At 43.9% G+C, this 14,825-nt stretch overlaps 1 protein-coding gene across 1 annotated transcript in view; it reads right to left on the reverse strand.

The window, feature by feature from the left end:
• The window catches only part of RCL1 (RNA terminal phosphate cyclase like 1), a 197,443-nt gene extending 183,238 nt beyond the window's left edge, over window positions 1-14,205 (reverse strand). Inside the window, exon 1 of the mRNA XM_066338452.1 lies at window positions 14,072-14,205. The gene's annotated coding sequence lies outside the window, so the exon portion shown is untranslated. The remainder of the gene's footprint in view (window positions 1-14,071) is intronic.
• Window positions 14,206-14,825: the final 620 nt, after the last annotated feature.

Raw genomic sequence — 14,825 nt, forward strand, 5'->3', positions numbered from 1 at the left:
TTTGGAGCTGTAGCATGGTCTGTGTCTAATCCTCAGCTTTTTTAGATGCCTGCACGCATTAGAATGAAAACATCCTATTGTGAACTAGGATTCTACTCCAAAAGAATGTGAAAAAAAGTGGAAAAATACAATGCAAATGCACTGTGAATGGTTCAAAGAAAGAACCCATCTTTTAAAATATTTTAAAATCTCATTATATCTGATACTTTGCCTTCTTTCCAAGCTACTTGAAGGGAGCCTACAAGAACGATGGAGACAGACATTTTACAAGAGCATGTAGTGACAGGACAAGAGGGAATGGCTTCAAACTTCAAGAGAGTACATTAGTATATTAGACATTAGTGTTCTTTACTGTGAGGGTGGGAAGACTCTGGTACAGGTTGTTTAGAGAAATGGTTTATGCTGTATCCCTTAAGGTATTCAAGGCCAGGCTGGATGGAGGTCTAAGTGACCTGGTCCACTGGAAGATTTCCCTGTCCATGGCAGGGAAATTGGAATTAGATGATCTTTAAGTTCCCTGCCAAGCGAAATCATTCTATGATTCTAAATCTAGTCTCCTCAACCATTCACCCTTATCCTGTCACCATATGCCCATGTAAAAAGTCCTTCTCTATCTTTTTTGGAGATCTCTTAGGTGCTCTAAGGCTGCTCAGAAAACTTTCTTGAGCCTTTTCCAGGCTGGAAAATGCAAACTGTCTCAGCATGTCTTCAAAGAAGAAGTGCTCCAGGCTTCTGGTCGCCCATGTGGCCACTCACTCCAACAGGTCCATGTCCTTCTTATATTGGGGATCCCAGAGCTGGATCCACTACTGTAGGTTGGGTCTCACAAGAGTGGAATAGAGGGGCAGAATTATCTCCCTCAACCTGCTGGTCACATGTCTTGTGATGCAGTGCATGCAGGGACACAGTTGGCTTTTTTGGCTGCAAGCTCACTTTGCCAGATCATGTCAGCTTCTTATCAAATAACAGCTCTTGTCCTCAGGGCTGCTCTCCATCCACTCATTACTCAGCCTGTACCCATGTTTGAGACGACCCAGCAGAGAGGTAGGCCCTTGTATCTGACCTTGTTGAACTTCCAGAGGTTTGCACAGGTCCACCCCTCCAGCCTGTCCAGGTCCCTCTGGATGGCCTCCCTGCCCTCCAGTGCTTTGGACACCATAGACTGGTGTCCTCAGCAAACTTGGTGAAGATGCTTCCATTGAGAGTGTCACTGACACAGATACTATATAGCACTGGTCCCCTGAGGAACACTGCTCATTACTGGTCTCCACTTGGACATCAAGCTTTTCTCACAACTCTCTGAGGGCTAGCATCCAGCCAGTTCCTTATCCTTATAGTGTTCCACCCACCACATTTGTGCCTCTTCAGTTTAAAGACAAGGATGTTGTGTGGGACAGTGTCAAATGCTTTGCACAAGTCCAGGTAAATGATGTTAGTTGTTACTCCATCATCCACCAGTGCTATAATCCTGTCATAGAAGGCCTCCAAATCTGTCAGGCAAAATTTGCCCTTAGTGAAGCCATGCTGGCTGTCATCAGTCAACTCCCTGTCCTCCATTCCAGAAGGATATGCTACATGACCTTGCCAGGCACTGAGATGAGACTGATGGGCCTATAGTTCCCTACGTCTTCCTTATTTTCCTGTTTAAAAATGGGTGTTATATTTCTGCTTTACCAGTCAGTGGATTCCCTCAGCTTCTGAAATATGACGAATAACTATCTCCATTAATCTCCTCAAGATCTGCAGCTGTATCTCATTAGGTTTATCTCAAAATACACGTGAGCATTGGAGCTTTCATTCCTCTCCCCATGGAGAGTGTATCCTCTCTCCATGCTTTGAAACTTCTTCTGAGAGAGACAGAATTTCTGCAAGAGCTGAGTAAGGAAAGCTGTCAAAAGGGTATATTAACCCAGGAAGAACAGAGTGAACACCATGGGTTACCATATCTCCACAGAATTAGATGAAGTGCTGGCTGACAAATTACAGCCCTGCCAGAACTGCAATGAAAATTATGCCAAAATTTTTACCTGCAGGAAAGAAAACTGGTGTTAGAAAAAAGCCCATGATTTGGAGGCAATATTATTTTGAGACTTGCAGCTTGGCCTTTGGACTTTGGTTCAAGCTGCACTGGAAGCCATAGGCCAAATTTTCATGGCTGTAGGTAAGCCTTAGCCAAGCATCTGTCTCAGTGCATTAACTTCAAAAAAAGACTGCTAGGAACAAGGGGGGAAATGAAAGCAGTGCAGTGCAGAAGATCCAGGTGAATGCTCAGTCAGTGTAGTGAGTAAATCTCATACACAGCTGTTAGTATACAAAAGACAATATGTTAGTGCGAATTATGCAAGCAGTTTGTACAGTTATATGGTCAATATTTCAATATATCATGTGAGAGATGTTGGTGGTAGTAGTTCATAGGAGACATGGCATTTACTGTCATTTTTAGTGTCTTCTTTTCTACCTTTTGACTAATTTACCCCTATTTATACTTTTCAGTTCTTCAGCTTGTGCTGGCTTAAAACCCAGCTGAAAAATGAAACCCCGTGCAGGTGTCCCCCATTCCCCCTGCCCCTTCTGATAAAGGGGGAAACTAGAAGAGATTATAAATTGGAATCACAAGTTGCTGAAAAGATTGTAATAATCACAATATTAACAATAAAGAGTATGCAAGAGGGAGTGAGAGAAGGAGAGAGTTTTACCCCAAAAGGGTGTTCACCACTGAACATCCACCTGGGCAGCAATCAGCACGACCTCTAAACAAGGCAAAACAGAGACCATGACCACATGGCACCCTGCAAAACAGAGGCAGCATGCCAGGGAGCATCCTGTGGCTCAACCTCCTCCTCCCCAGCCCAGAAACAGTGTAAAACAGGGACAAAACAAAACCAAACATGGAAAGCTACTTTTTCCAAATAAGGAGCTGTGGTGCAGAGATGCTCACTCTGGTGGGGGCAGCAGTACTGATGAAGGCTATCTCACTCTCTGCCACCACAGCTGCAGCAGTGATGTGGGTGCAGGGACTGTCTCTCCACAGCAGTGGTGGCAGCAGCAGAGTGGCAGCGAGCAGCTCCAGTGTTGTGACCCTGATGGCTACAAAAGCTGTGATGACAGCTCTATCCTGGTGCCCAGTGGCAGTGCAGTTCTGGCTCTGGTCTGGCATACACCCTTTTGTGTGCCCTGGCTAAAGGTGGTGCCACTTCTGTTTATGCCCCTAGCATTTCTCCTGTCAAGGCTACACCTCTCCTGTGGTGACGTGGATGGTGTGGAAGAGACAGCACCCAAAGCTCCATCCATCCCCTTGTCCCTGTACCCAGGACAGAGTTCTTAGGCCTTAGGATGATCATGCTTACTTCTCACCAGGGATGTATCTAAGGGAACTGTCTTAGTTTAGATAGACAGATATCTGCTAGGGGAGACTGGAGTCTCTCTTGTAATGTAAGTCCCCCCCCTCCCCCTTTCCAAATTATTATAAATTTGCAATTAAAAGGCTGTCAGGCGAAGATTTGGGGAATAGGTATAGCAGTTCTTTACTAAGGATATTAAAAATACAAATGTTGTAGTACAAAAGAATAAGCAAGCAAACAAGAAATCCTAGGAAACCCTGACAGTCAGAATACAACCTGACACGCTGTTGGTCAGTGCATTGGAAATACTCCAAAGTAAGCCCTCCTGGAGTGGCAGATGTGGTCCTGTTGGAAGCAAAGATGGTCCCGTAGAGAAAAAGGGTCCAGAGATGGGTCAAGTCTTCCTTCGGGAGTCCCCTTGGGAACACTGGATGTCTGGTGACACTTGTGACTCCTTTTTATCTAGGTGAGGATGGTTTGGCTCCTCCTCTCTGGGTAGAGCATTTTACAGTGAGATGATGTAATGTGTCATGTCATTGGTAAGCTTTGTAATGCGTCACATCATTGGTGAGCTTTAATGGCCCATTAACAGAAGATATCTCCATGGGGGAGAGTAAACAGAGATAAGAAACAATGCCCCACCCAGTTTTAGCAGCTGGCTTGTTATCAGGGAAGGCAGCCACCCATTCCCTCCTTGAGTTACAACAGATAAAGAAAAAAACCCTCTCCCTAACTGGGTTTCAACAGATGGAATAGAATAAACATTTTTTTTGGTTACCAAACCCAAGACAGGAACACTGGTAAGGGAACAGTGCTGTAGAGGACGGTAAGCATTTCTAGCTTATTAATTGCAGTAGCCAAAGGAGAATACTCGAGGCATTGCTTCAGTCTTCCTGGTAATTAGCTTCTTAGAAATCCTTTAGCTGCAGATCAGTAAACTGAATAGTTGGAAATAGAATTAAAACCATAGGAAATTGCCTTATATTTTTTTTAAGGTTTTAAAATGAGCTTTTTAACACAATGTTGTCATGGAAATGCTGCTGGGCTTGAAGCAGCTGACTTTTCCAGCCTGACAGAAACTTGTGGTCACCAGCGGTAAGCAGGACTTCAACCTATCCTTCTAGCAAGTTTTATAATTCAGTTTCTGCAGAGCAGTTTAGGCATAATTTCACTGTTCTGATAGAAATGGCCTGTAAGAACAAACAAACCTTTCTGAAACTAGCCTTTTGAGAGGCCAAATGTCCTGAGAAATAGCAGTGGAAACTCTTTGTCATCCAAAAGGACATAAAGTCCCTCCATGCATCAAGACTTAATTGCAATAAAGCAAATTTGCACGGAAAGGTTTTTGACTGATGAAATATAGAAGTATTTTAATGACTGAGCAGGTTATTTCACCCTGTGTTAGCAAAAGGACTGCATGAAAATGACCCCACACTGCTGCAGAAGGCAGAAGCCTGCAGAAAGCCGCTCTTTCCCATGGTAGCAGTAGAGAGTATTCAGGAAGCAATCTGTACATAAATTTAGATAGATCAGTGCATGTGTAGGGATATACATTTCCTTATTTGTGTCCTCTTTTCACCTCCTAAAGAACAGAGAAGATCTGGGACCAAATGTGTGGCAGAATATTGTATTTCAAGTTAGTAGATTCAATTGTATGTTCACTTCAGAATTTCCAGAGATGTCTCTAGCTCCCCAGGTTCTCTCTGGACACCTTACAAAGATATGAATATGGTGTTTCATATGCAATCAACCAGCAGCAAGGAGTCAAACATGTTCTTTGTCAAAGCAGCAGTCATGTCACAGAAATCATGTTGTATAATCTTCACAATGTCAACTGGTAGCGGGGCACTTTTCATCTAATGTGTCTGTAGGATATTCTGTATGTGTCATCTGTAGTCTAAAGAAATCATGATTATATTTAAATTCTGCCAGTTTCAGATTGTGACCACATACTTTCTTGAAAATTAAGGTACATTCTACATTAAAAATGAAAATTTAATGGCAGGGATAGAGTCTGTTGTAGCACTGATTTTCCTAGTCTCAAATTTTGTGAATGTAAAAGTCAACAGCAGTTAACTTTACTGTGACACCACCCCAAGCAAGTAAATAATGTAAGACCTTTTTTTAGTAGAGTCTGTATATTGAAAATAACCATCTAAGAATTTCTTCCTTTGAGGTGAAAGAGTATGGGGATAATTTGGGGCTGATAATCCTTTCTACCAGCTTGTTATGTTGCCTTTACTGGAAGGTAAGAAGATACATACAGGGAGATATTTGCCCAGGAAAATTATTTTCAGTGGTGTGTTGGTTGCTCAGTTTTCAGATCTAATGGCATTACACATCTTCATGGGTTGCAGGAAACAGCAGAGAATTTAACCTGAGCACACCAAGGCACAAAATCTCAGAACATGGGATTTCTGAGTGTATGTGCTAAGAAATACAGAATCATAGAATCAGCTAATTTGGAAAAAACCTTTGAGATCATCCAGACCAACCTATTTCTTCCCTTAGCCTCAACCTTGAAAATGACCAGCCACTTTTCTTCCCTTAACCATCTCCAGGGACCATGTCCCTGGATAGCCCATTCCAATGTCTATCTCCCTTTGTGCAATGAAATGACTCCTGATGTCCAACCTAAATCTTTGAGAAGCTTAAGACTATGTCCTCTTTTAATATTCATAGCTGCCTGGGAGAAAAGGTTGACTCCTGCTTAGCTACAACCTCCTTTCAGAGAGTTGTAGAGAGTGATGAAATCCTAATCCTAACCCATCGCTTCTCCAGGCTAAGCGATTTTAGCTTCCCTTACAGGACAAGCATTCCAGACTCCTCACCAGCTTCACTACCCTTCTCTGGACTTGTTCCACCACCACAGTGTCCTTCCTGAATTGAGGAGCCCAGAACAGAACTAAGGGTTTGAAGTGTGGCCTCACCAGTGCCCAGTACAGGGGGACAATCCCTGCCCTGGTCCTGCTGGCCACACTATTGCTGGTACAGACCAGGATGTCATTGTCCTTCTTGGCCACCTGGGCACACCCTGGCTCATGTTCAGTCACTGTCACAGCACCCCAGGTCCTTTTCCTGTGGGCGGCTTTTCAGCCACTCTGCCCCAGCCTCTGGCATTGCCTGGGGTTGTTGTGACCCAAGGGCAGGACCCAGCACTGGGCCTTGTTGAACTTCACACCACTGGGCTCAGCCCATGATCCAGCCTGTCCAGATCCCTCTGCAGAGCCTTCCTGCCCTCCAGCAGATCAACACTCCCACACAGCTCGGTGTCATCCATGAATTTGCTAATGGTAGACCCAAGCCTCTCATCCAGATCACTGGATATCTATATCAGATAAAGACAATAGACAGGACTGGGCCCAACACTGTTTCCTAGGGTGACGCTGTGCCGGAGTCATTTAGCCAGCCCAGCCACAGCAGCACAGCGCCGAGAGTGGGACGAGTCTCCAGAGTGGGTGACAGGAGATGCGGCTTGGAGCGTTCTGCTCCACGGCACAGAGGTCTTTAGATCAGCATAGGCTGGGGACAAGGAGTGAGAGGGAGGGCCTCTGCTTGTGATCCAGAAGGGTTTATTCTCCTCAACAGTCAGTGACAGACTGGACCCAGAATACAGTCTGCAGCAGCTTATACATGGGGGAGGGCCCAAGGGCGGGTACCAAATTCTATGCAATAGGGAGAGGATGTGGAAGGAAAACAAGGAGGAGTTTCATACGTCAGGAACCAATGGGAAAACAGTGGGAGGAGAACAGGTCACGAGGATTAGGGAAATCCCCGGGATGGGTTTCTACATGGTTTGGTCCAGGGAAAGACTGACTTAGAACATTCAGGAAAAAGGGGTTGGGTTAGGTGCTACTAGGTTAGGTTAGCTCAGGGAGTGGAAACAACTTTCTGGATAAAACCATTACTTCAGGGAAATGGGGATACAGAACAGTCCATTAACAATGAAACTCCAACAAACTGCAACACTAGGGGACACCACTAGTGATGAGACTGAATATGCTTGACTGAAGGAATCAGTTAAATTCTGAACATACGTATAGTGAAATTACCCTAACTGGGCAGTTTGCAAGAGCTGTTTTTCTAATATAACATTTACTGAATGGAGTAAACAGTTACACTTTTCTTCTTTGTTATTTTTTTCTTTTAATTTATTTTTCTTTTTTTTTGCTTATATTTTTCTTAGTTTGGAAAAAAACCCCAAACAACCAACCAAACTAACATGTAAATGATCCTGTAGAAGCCATTTCATAGCAATGTGGTTTGCAATTCATAGTTTGAAGTGTTTTTCCAATTACCATTATATGTGACTTAGGCTGTGTGGTAGTTTAGCATGAATGTGAACAACTTTTTTTAAAAAGAAGTTCTATCATGGATTGTGATTGACAGGTTGGCTGACAAATGGAAGTGTTTCTACGTCTATGGAAAAACAGTCTTAAATCACAAGTTCCAGGACTTGTGCTCTTTCCTTTTCCGGTTGGCAGGGAGGTAACATCATCTCATGAGTCGGGGTTCGGGCTGGGCCCCCTGGGGCCAGGGCTGTCAGACCCTGGAGAGGGCCCTGCCTGTGGGAGAGCAGCTGAGGCTGGCTGTGTCCCCTCTGTCCCCTCCCGGCTCCTCCGATGGGGAGAGGAGGAGGACTGCAGACCAGCAGTCTGGCCCTGCGCCAGGACCATGGTGGCTGTGCTCTGGGCCTTGGTTGCCAGAGCCGCTGGTCTGAAAGAGGAGAGACTTTTTAAGAACTTTTCTCCAGAGCTCCAGGGAGCTGATCCAAGTTTGAGTTGCTTTAGATATGACCAGAGATGGAGGAGATTTCATCCATCAGCGTTCCTGAGTTCCTGAGCCTGCGCTCTCTCTCTCTCTCTCTCTCTCTCTCTCTCTCTCTCTCTCTCTCTCTCTCTCTCTCTCTCTCTCTCTTCCTCCCCCCATCACCTGTGGCCTTGAAGTTCTGAGAGTCCGCTAGAAAGAAAAAAATCTGGGCAAAGACTTTAACCCTTTTCCCTCCTCCATGGAAGACAGAGTGATTTGAAATGTAGAGAGACAGCATTGAAACAAAGTCAGTAAAAGAGCTGAGAAAGACTATTGGAAGAGGGGATAGAGGAATTGGACATTTTTGACCAGACTTCTCTAGATGTGAATTATGGAAAAATGGACTATTTTTGTAATATCCTAATGCCACTTGGGAGAATGCAAGTTCTAGCCAAAGGGTTGTGTATATGAATATACGTGAGTTGTAATTAAGAATTTTGAATAAAATATGTCTCTGGCTTCTGGGAAAGAACAAGAAAGTCTCTATTTCTTTTGAGATAGAGGTGAATCCCTGTTTTGTACTAGAAAAGCATTTTTAAAACAATACCCCAAACCTGTGGAAGCCCATAAACAGCTTGGAAAACTGTTATATAGGTGAGACTGCACAGAATCTGCAAAAATTCTGGGCAGTTGCAAATCTGTGTCCTGAAAGCCACCAGACCTTTTTCTTGTGGTGTGTTCTCCATAAGCCTAGAGAGGCTTCTCTCCCAGAATAATGAGTATCATATTTAAATGGTGGTGGCTGACTGAAAATCATAGTTTCCTCTCTGTGGTGAGTGAGAAAGTAAACAGTTTGGGGAGGGGGAAGGTGTTTGAATGTCCGTTTTTTTATTTTTTTCTCTTTTCCTCTAGTGTACATTAATAAAATCTATCTGTTTTTACTTTTAAGTTGTACCTGTTTTGCCTTTTTCTCCCAAAGTCCTATCTCCCAATTGATAAACAAAATTTGGCAAATATGAAACTACGACATAAATGGTGCATTGGCCAAAAAACCAAATTGAAACCACAGCAGGCTGTGAGTTTGATGCTGAAAGTCTGTTGTTTGAAATTTTCCTGAATTCTACAAAACATAATGTGATATGATTAATATAATTAACATAATTAATATAATTACGTGAGCCTATATTAGGCCACTTTTTTTGGTTCAAATTTATTAACAAAAAATCACTGTAATAACAGCAAGAACAGTCCTTAAATACTTAGGTTTTTCTATGCTAATTTACTTCTTGCTATTTCCCTTAAATCACTTTCCTTGTATAATTTAATTTACTGAATAAAAATAATTGCAATAAGTGGAAAATAATTTCAGTGGTTTTGTGCAAGCATGAGACTCATTTAATCTTTTTTTAGGAGCTGTCAAGTTAAAATAAGGTGACTTCTTCTGATTGCTTGTATTATTCTATATCATTTAACAGACTCCTTATTGCTGAGTGGGACTCTAATAATTCAGTTTCTTGGAATTGTAAGTAGTTGGAAAATAGGCACCCAAGTGGAAATAGTTCAAAATTGCTTAGGTTTTGTGCTCTCAGCAGTAAGTAGATTGATTTTGTTTTTGTCATGCTATGTTTGTCTTTGACTTGCCCATCTTCAGCACTTTGGAAACTCAGCTTCAGTATCTCCAGATGGATGCTCCACATCACACTTTGAAAATGTTAGCCCAATAATTATGTCTTGATCCATTTCTGAAAGCAGTGAGGATCATCTTCAGTGCTTTATTTTTCTCCTTTCACCCACCCATGCCTATCCATTGTGCTTTCATTTGTTGCTTTTTATTTGCATGTGTGGTAGTTTTCCAGCATGCTTTGCTTTGTGCACTTGGATCTGAAGGCTAAGCATGATGTATTTGTCTGTTATACTCTCTCTTTGTGCCCAGTGGAAGTGTCCTTGTATCATCAAGCACTCGTTTCACCTCACTGCATTGCAACAGAGCTTACACAAGCAGTGGTAATACTAATGCTGTTCTAAGAAGTAATTGCTGAGGCATTAATCTTTAAAAGGAGATATTTTCATCCAAATGTCTTAGAGACAAGGTAGTCCTGCTCTTAATTATGTCAAGGACCCTTTGAAGTCCCTGACTTCAGCATGGTGGATTGTGCTCTACTGTCACTATTATTCTGATCTCCTTTTGTGCCTGAGCGAGATACTTAACTTTTCAAAGGTCTAAAAAGCTTTCAATGACACAGTGTAAAATTCTTTATTCATGGAGACACAAGATATATCTCGAATATTCATCTATATTATAAGCCATGTCTAAATTTATTTAAGGTTATATTGAGTAGCTTGCATTTGGCAATGTAGGAACATTACAGAGAAATTGAATTCTGGGGGACTTTATTTTCATAGAATGGTGTTTTTTTTCCCCTTTTTATTCATTTTTGATCCGTGTTGTTTTGGCAAGAGAGAGAATCTGACCATGAATTATCTGTGGGTTCAGTTACAAGTACTTGAACAGGGCATCTGATATTGGCAGAAGATCTGATGCTGTTTTTATGTGCTCCAGACTTGAAAAAAGAGGACAAGTGAGAGGAAATTACATTGTGACTAATGAGTCGGTCATCTTACTCTTGTCAGATGTATGAACTGTCATCCTTCTTACAAGACCTTGGCAATCAGGCTGACATTAACTGTGAAATCATTACTGTGTCTGTAATGTGTATGTATTTCAAATGAACTCTTTGCACAATCTATATATCATCCATAAGAAATATTCTTTCATATTTTCCATGTATGGGAATTTTCCCAGATTTCAGAAATAGATCTCTTTGTAGAAATATGCAATCGATACCTAAGGAAAAAAAAACTTTTCCAGCCTAGTTCATTGTGTCATTCTGTGGTTCTGTGAAGAGTCCACATCTACATTTTTATATTAATGTGGGTTTTTTTTAAGATCCAAGTAGACAAGAAGAAAAGATGTTATGACCTCCTAGTACACTTTTTCTGAATGCTTTTATTTGTTTGAAAAAAAAATGAAAGACTTGCTATTCATTACTCAGAGAAATCAACAACACTCCAAACAAGAATGAAAGAGGTATAATGAAAGGTAGGTTATGATTAACAGAGCTGTCTTTAATCAAAGCGTGTTATGTTTTCTCTTGGACACAAGAATACAGAACAACACTGACAGATTTTATAGCAACTGGACAAGATTATTTGGTGGAGACATCGTGGGAAAGGAAAGGGAAGAGAAGAATCACTAAAGAAGCTTTTGAGAGTTTTGCTCATGCATCCTGTTAATATAAATGAACTGTAATATACGTAATTTTCTGAGTATATCACATGCTTGCTGTGGAGAAGATTAAGTGTTTGTTGAAAAGGCAGATTGCCATTGCCCTTCTTGGCCACCTGGGCACAGCCTGGCTCATGTTCAGTCACTGTCACAGCACCCCAGGTCCTTTTCCTGTGGGCGGCTTTCCAGCCACTCTGCCCCAGCCTCTGGCATTGCCTGGGGTTGTTGTGACCCAAGGGCAGGACCCAGCACTGGGCCTTGTTGAACCTCACACCACTGCGCTCAGCCCATGATCCAGCCTGTCCAGATCCCTCTGCAGAGCCTTCCTGCCCTCCAGCAGACCAACACTCCCACACAGCATGCCTGCAAATTGCCTGAGGTAGCACTTGATCTCCTTGTCTAGGTTGTCAAAGAAGAAATTAAACAGAACTGGCCCCAATGAACTGAACTGCAGCTCTTCCAGCAGCCCCAGTTGCCTCAGGCAGCTGCTCCTGTCGCCCCCGGCCCCACCGCAGTTTTCCCGGGCATTTCATGGGGCTCAGCCCTCTCTGCTCTTGCTTTGCATCCGCACACACATTCACTCCCTTCCTGGGACACCCAATTGATTCCCTGCTGGTGCTCCGCACGTCTCCGCAGATGCTACTGTTAAAATTAGCCCCTGGCTCCCTCCTGCCGACGTGGTGCCTGCTGGTGAACCCCAGCGCAGATTTTGGGGTCTAGCACCCCCTGTTGGGGGCATCGTCCAGCCTTTGCCCCAGGCTTTCCTTAAAAAATGATCACCACGAAATTCCACTCTCCTGGGATGCTCTCCGGCCTCGTGGGTGTCACATGTGGCACGGGTGTCTCCCGGATGAGTATTTTGGGGGATGCTGCAGGCATTAGTGTTGAAGCACTGGGGATGTCTCACGCCTTGATACCATGGCAAAAGATTCTCCCCTTATCCAGGAAGAAGGATATCCAGAAATTAAAATGTGGTACAGGATAGCTGGGAAGACCTGGGCACACAGTGCACATCAGCAGGACATTGCGGCAGGTCTGAGGGTGACCACAATTCCCAGACCTGCAAGATCTGTCCCCCACTCTCTGCCCACCCTGAAGCCCTCAGTGATTTCAGCCTGATACAGGACTTTTCACCACCTCTGCAAAACCAAGCTGGACGAAACCCTTTGGGAAGTCAGGATGGTCTCAACTGGCTGAAAAAACAATGAGTCATTTTTCTTCAGATTTAGGGGAGCTTTTTGGCTGGCCTCAGGCAGGACAGTGGAACAGCCTGCAGTGAAGAGCTTTATCCAGCAGTTTTGAAGCCTCTGGTTTGCACCAGAGGGGCATCTCACACCCCACAGTGGCCTTTTTATGGAATCCCAGAATGGTTTGGGCTGGGGGTCTGAAGATCTCAAGTCTCAGGTGGGGGAGGTGCAAAGCCTGTTGAGCTTGGGGGAACAACACTGGAGAACCTCCAGGGAAAAGTGATGCTGAATAAACTACAGACAACATGGATAGAGAAAGGGCAAAAAAGGAGGGGGAATCTCTACAGCAAATACCATTGTTCCATGCCTGGGAGCAGCAGCAACCCAAACCCAAGTGGGCACTCAGAAACTGGAAGGGCTTTGTTTGAGATTTTTTACACTGACATTTAATCTCAGGTTATTTTGCTGGTTTATTTTCTGCCTCCCTGTATTTTTTCTCTTCTGCTGCTCACCTTTTTTCTTTACTTAAAAACAAGAGAGAGAGAGGGAGAGAGAGAGAGAGAGAGAGAGAGGCAAACTGGAGGAAATCATTATGCATTTGATTGAAGTGTAATATTTTAGCACTTCAATTTTCCAGTTGTATGGAGATAAAATAAGAAAATAGGTGAAAACCTCAGCTCCAAAGAGCAACCATTTGAGAGGAGAAAAAGAGAAAGAGGAGAACACTTTGCAATTATTTTGCCATAGGCCGTTTCAGGTATGTGGCCCAGAAAGTGGTTTTTCCGCTTTCCCTGAAAGGAGGAGTTTTGGGAGCTCACAGCAGCTCAAAGGAACCCAGCACACATCCAGAGCCCTCTCCAGCTCGTTTCATGAGGGACCACAATTTATACTGGCAAAGGGGATGAGTGTCATGTGTCCAGGGAAGGGAGTGGAGCTGGGGAAGGGGCTGGAGCCCCAGGAGCAGCTGAGGGAGCTGGGAAAGGGGCTGAGCCTGGAGAAAAGGAAGCTCAAGAGGGACCTTCTGGCTCTGCACAGCTCCCTGACAGGAGGGGACAGCCGGGGGGGTCGAGTTGTGCTCCCAGGGAACAGGGACAGGAGGAGAGGGAATGGCCTCAAAAGTGACAGACTATGAGAAGGTGGATATTAGGGAAAAAGATCTTGACAAAAAGGGTGGTCAGGCATTAGAACAAGATGTCCAGAGGGCAGTGTTGGAGACCCCATCCCTGTAGAGATTTAAAAGCCATGTGGATGTGTGGGACATAGGTCAGTGGTGGCCTTGGCAGTGCTGGGGGAATGGTTGAACTTCATGGTCTTAGAGGGCTTTTCCAGCTAAAGCAATTCAATGAGTCTATGATGCCTCATTTGTATCTTAACATTTTGTTGTGGTTTGAAAACAAACCAAGTGAGAGGCTCTAACTTAGAAATAAAATTTAATGAGAAGAAAAGGAAAATAAAATAGAATAAAATAAATACGAAAAGAAAAACCACTGACAGAGTCAGAATACAACCTGATCAGGGTGATGGAAGCAGTCCAGACGAGGTGGTCTTCCTGAAACAGAAATCTTGTAGAAAGGTCTGGTAGCTCCAGTCCTCTGGGAATCCAGTGGGTGAGGGCTGCTTCTACTGTCCCAAATCCCAGCTTATATCCAGGTGAGAATGCTTGGCTCCTCCCCGTGGGTGGAGCATCTCACAATGGGATGATGAGTCATGCACAAGGCATGTCCTTGAGCAAAGACAATCCCATGGACGGGTTTGCCTTTGCCTGAAGTGGCATTAATCTAAACACTCTTTCCTAAAATGCCCTTCATGTGTACCACAGGTACTTTGTGTCCATCTACTGTGTGTAAGGTTTCAAACTGGGCAGGACCACCTCGATTGATAGACCCTCGGGTGTTAACCATCCATGTGGCTTTGGCTAAGTTTAGTTCCCAATTCTTGAAGGTTCCCCCACCAAGTGCCTTCAGGGCAGTCTTTAATAGTTCGTTGCACCGTTCAACTTTCCCGGCAGCTGGTGCATGATAAGGAATGTGGTATATCCATTCAATACCATGTTCTCTAGCCCAGGTGTTTATAAGGTTGTTCTTGAAATGGGTTTCATTGTCCGACTCAATTCTTTCAGGGGTGCCGTGTCTCTACAGGATTTGTTTTTCAAGGCCCAGGATGGTGTTTTGAGCAGTGGCATGAGGCACAGGGTGGGTTTCCAGCCATCCAGTGGTGACTTCCACCATGGTCAGCATGTACTGCTTTCCTTGGCGTGTTTGG

The sequence above is a fragment of the Sylvia atricapilla genome, chromosome Z (genome assembly GCF_009819655.1).
Source record: "Sylvia atricapilla isolate bSylAtr1 chromosome Z, bSylAtr1.pri, whole genome shotgun sequence".
Lineage (NCBI taxonomy): Eukaryota > Metazoa > Chordata > Aves > Passeriformes > Sylviidae > Sylvia > Sylvia atricapilla.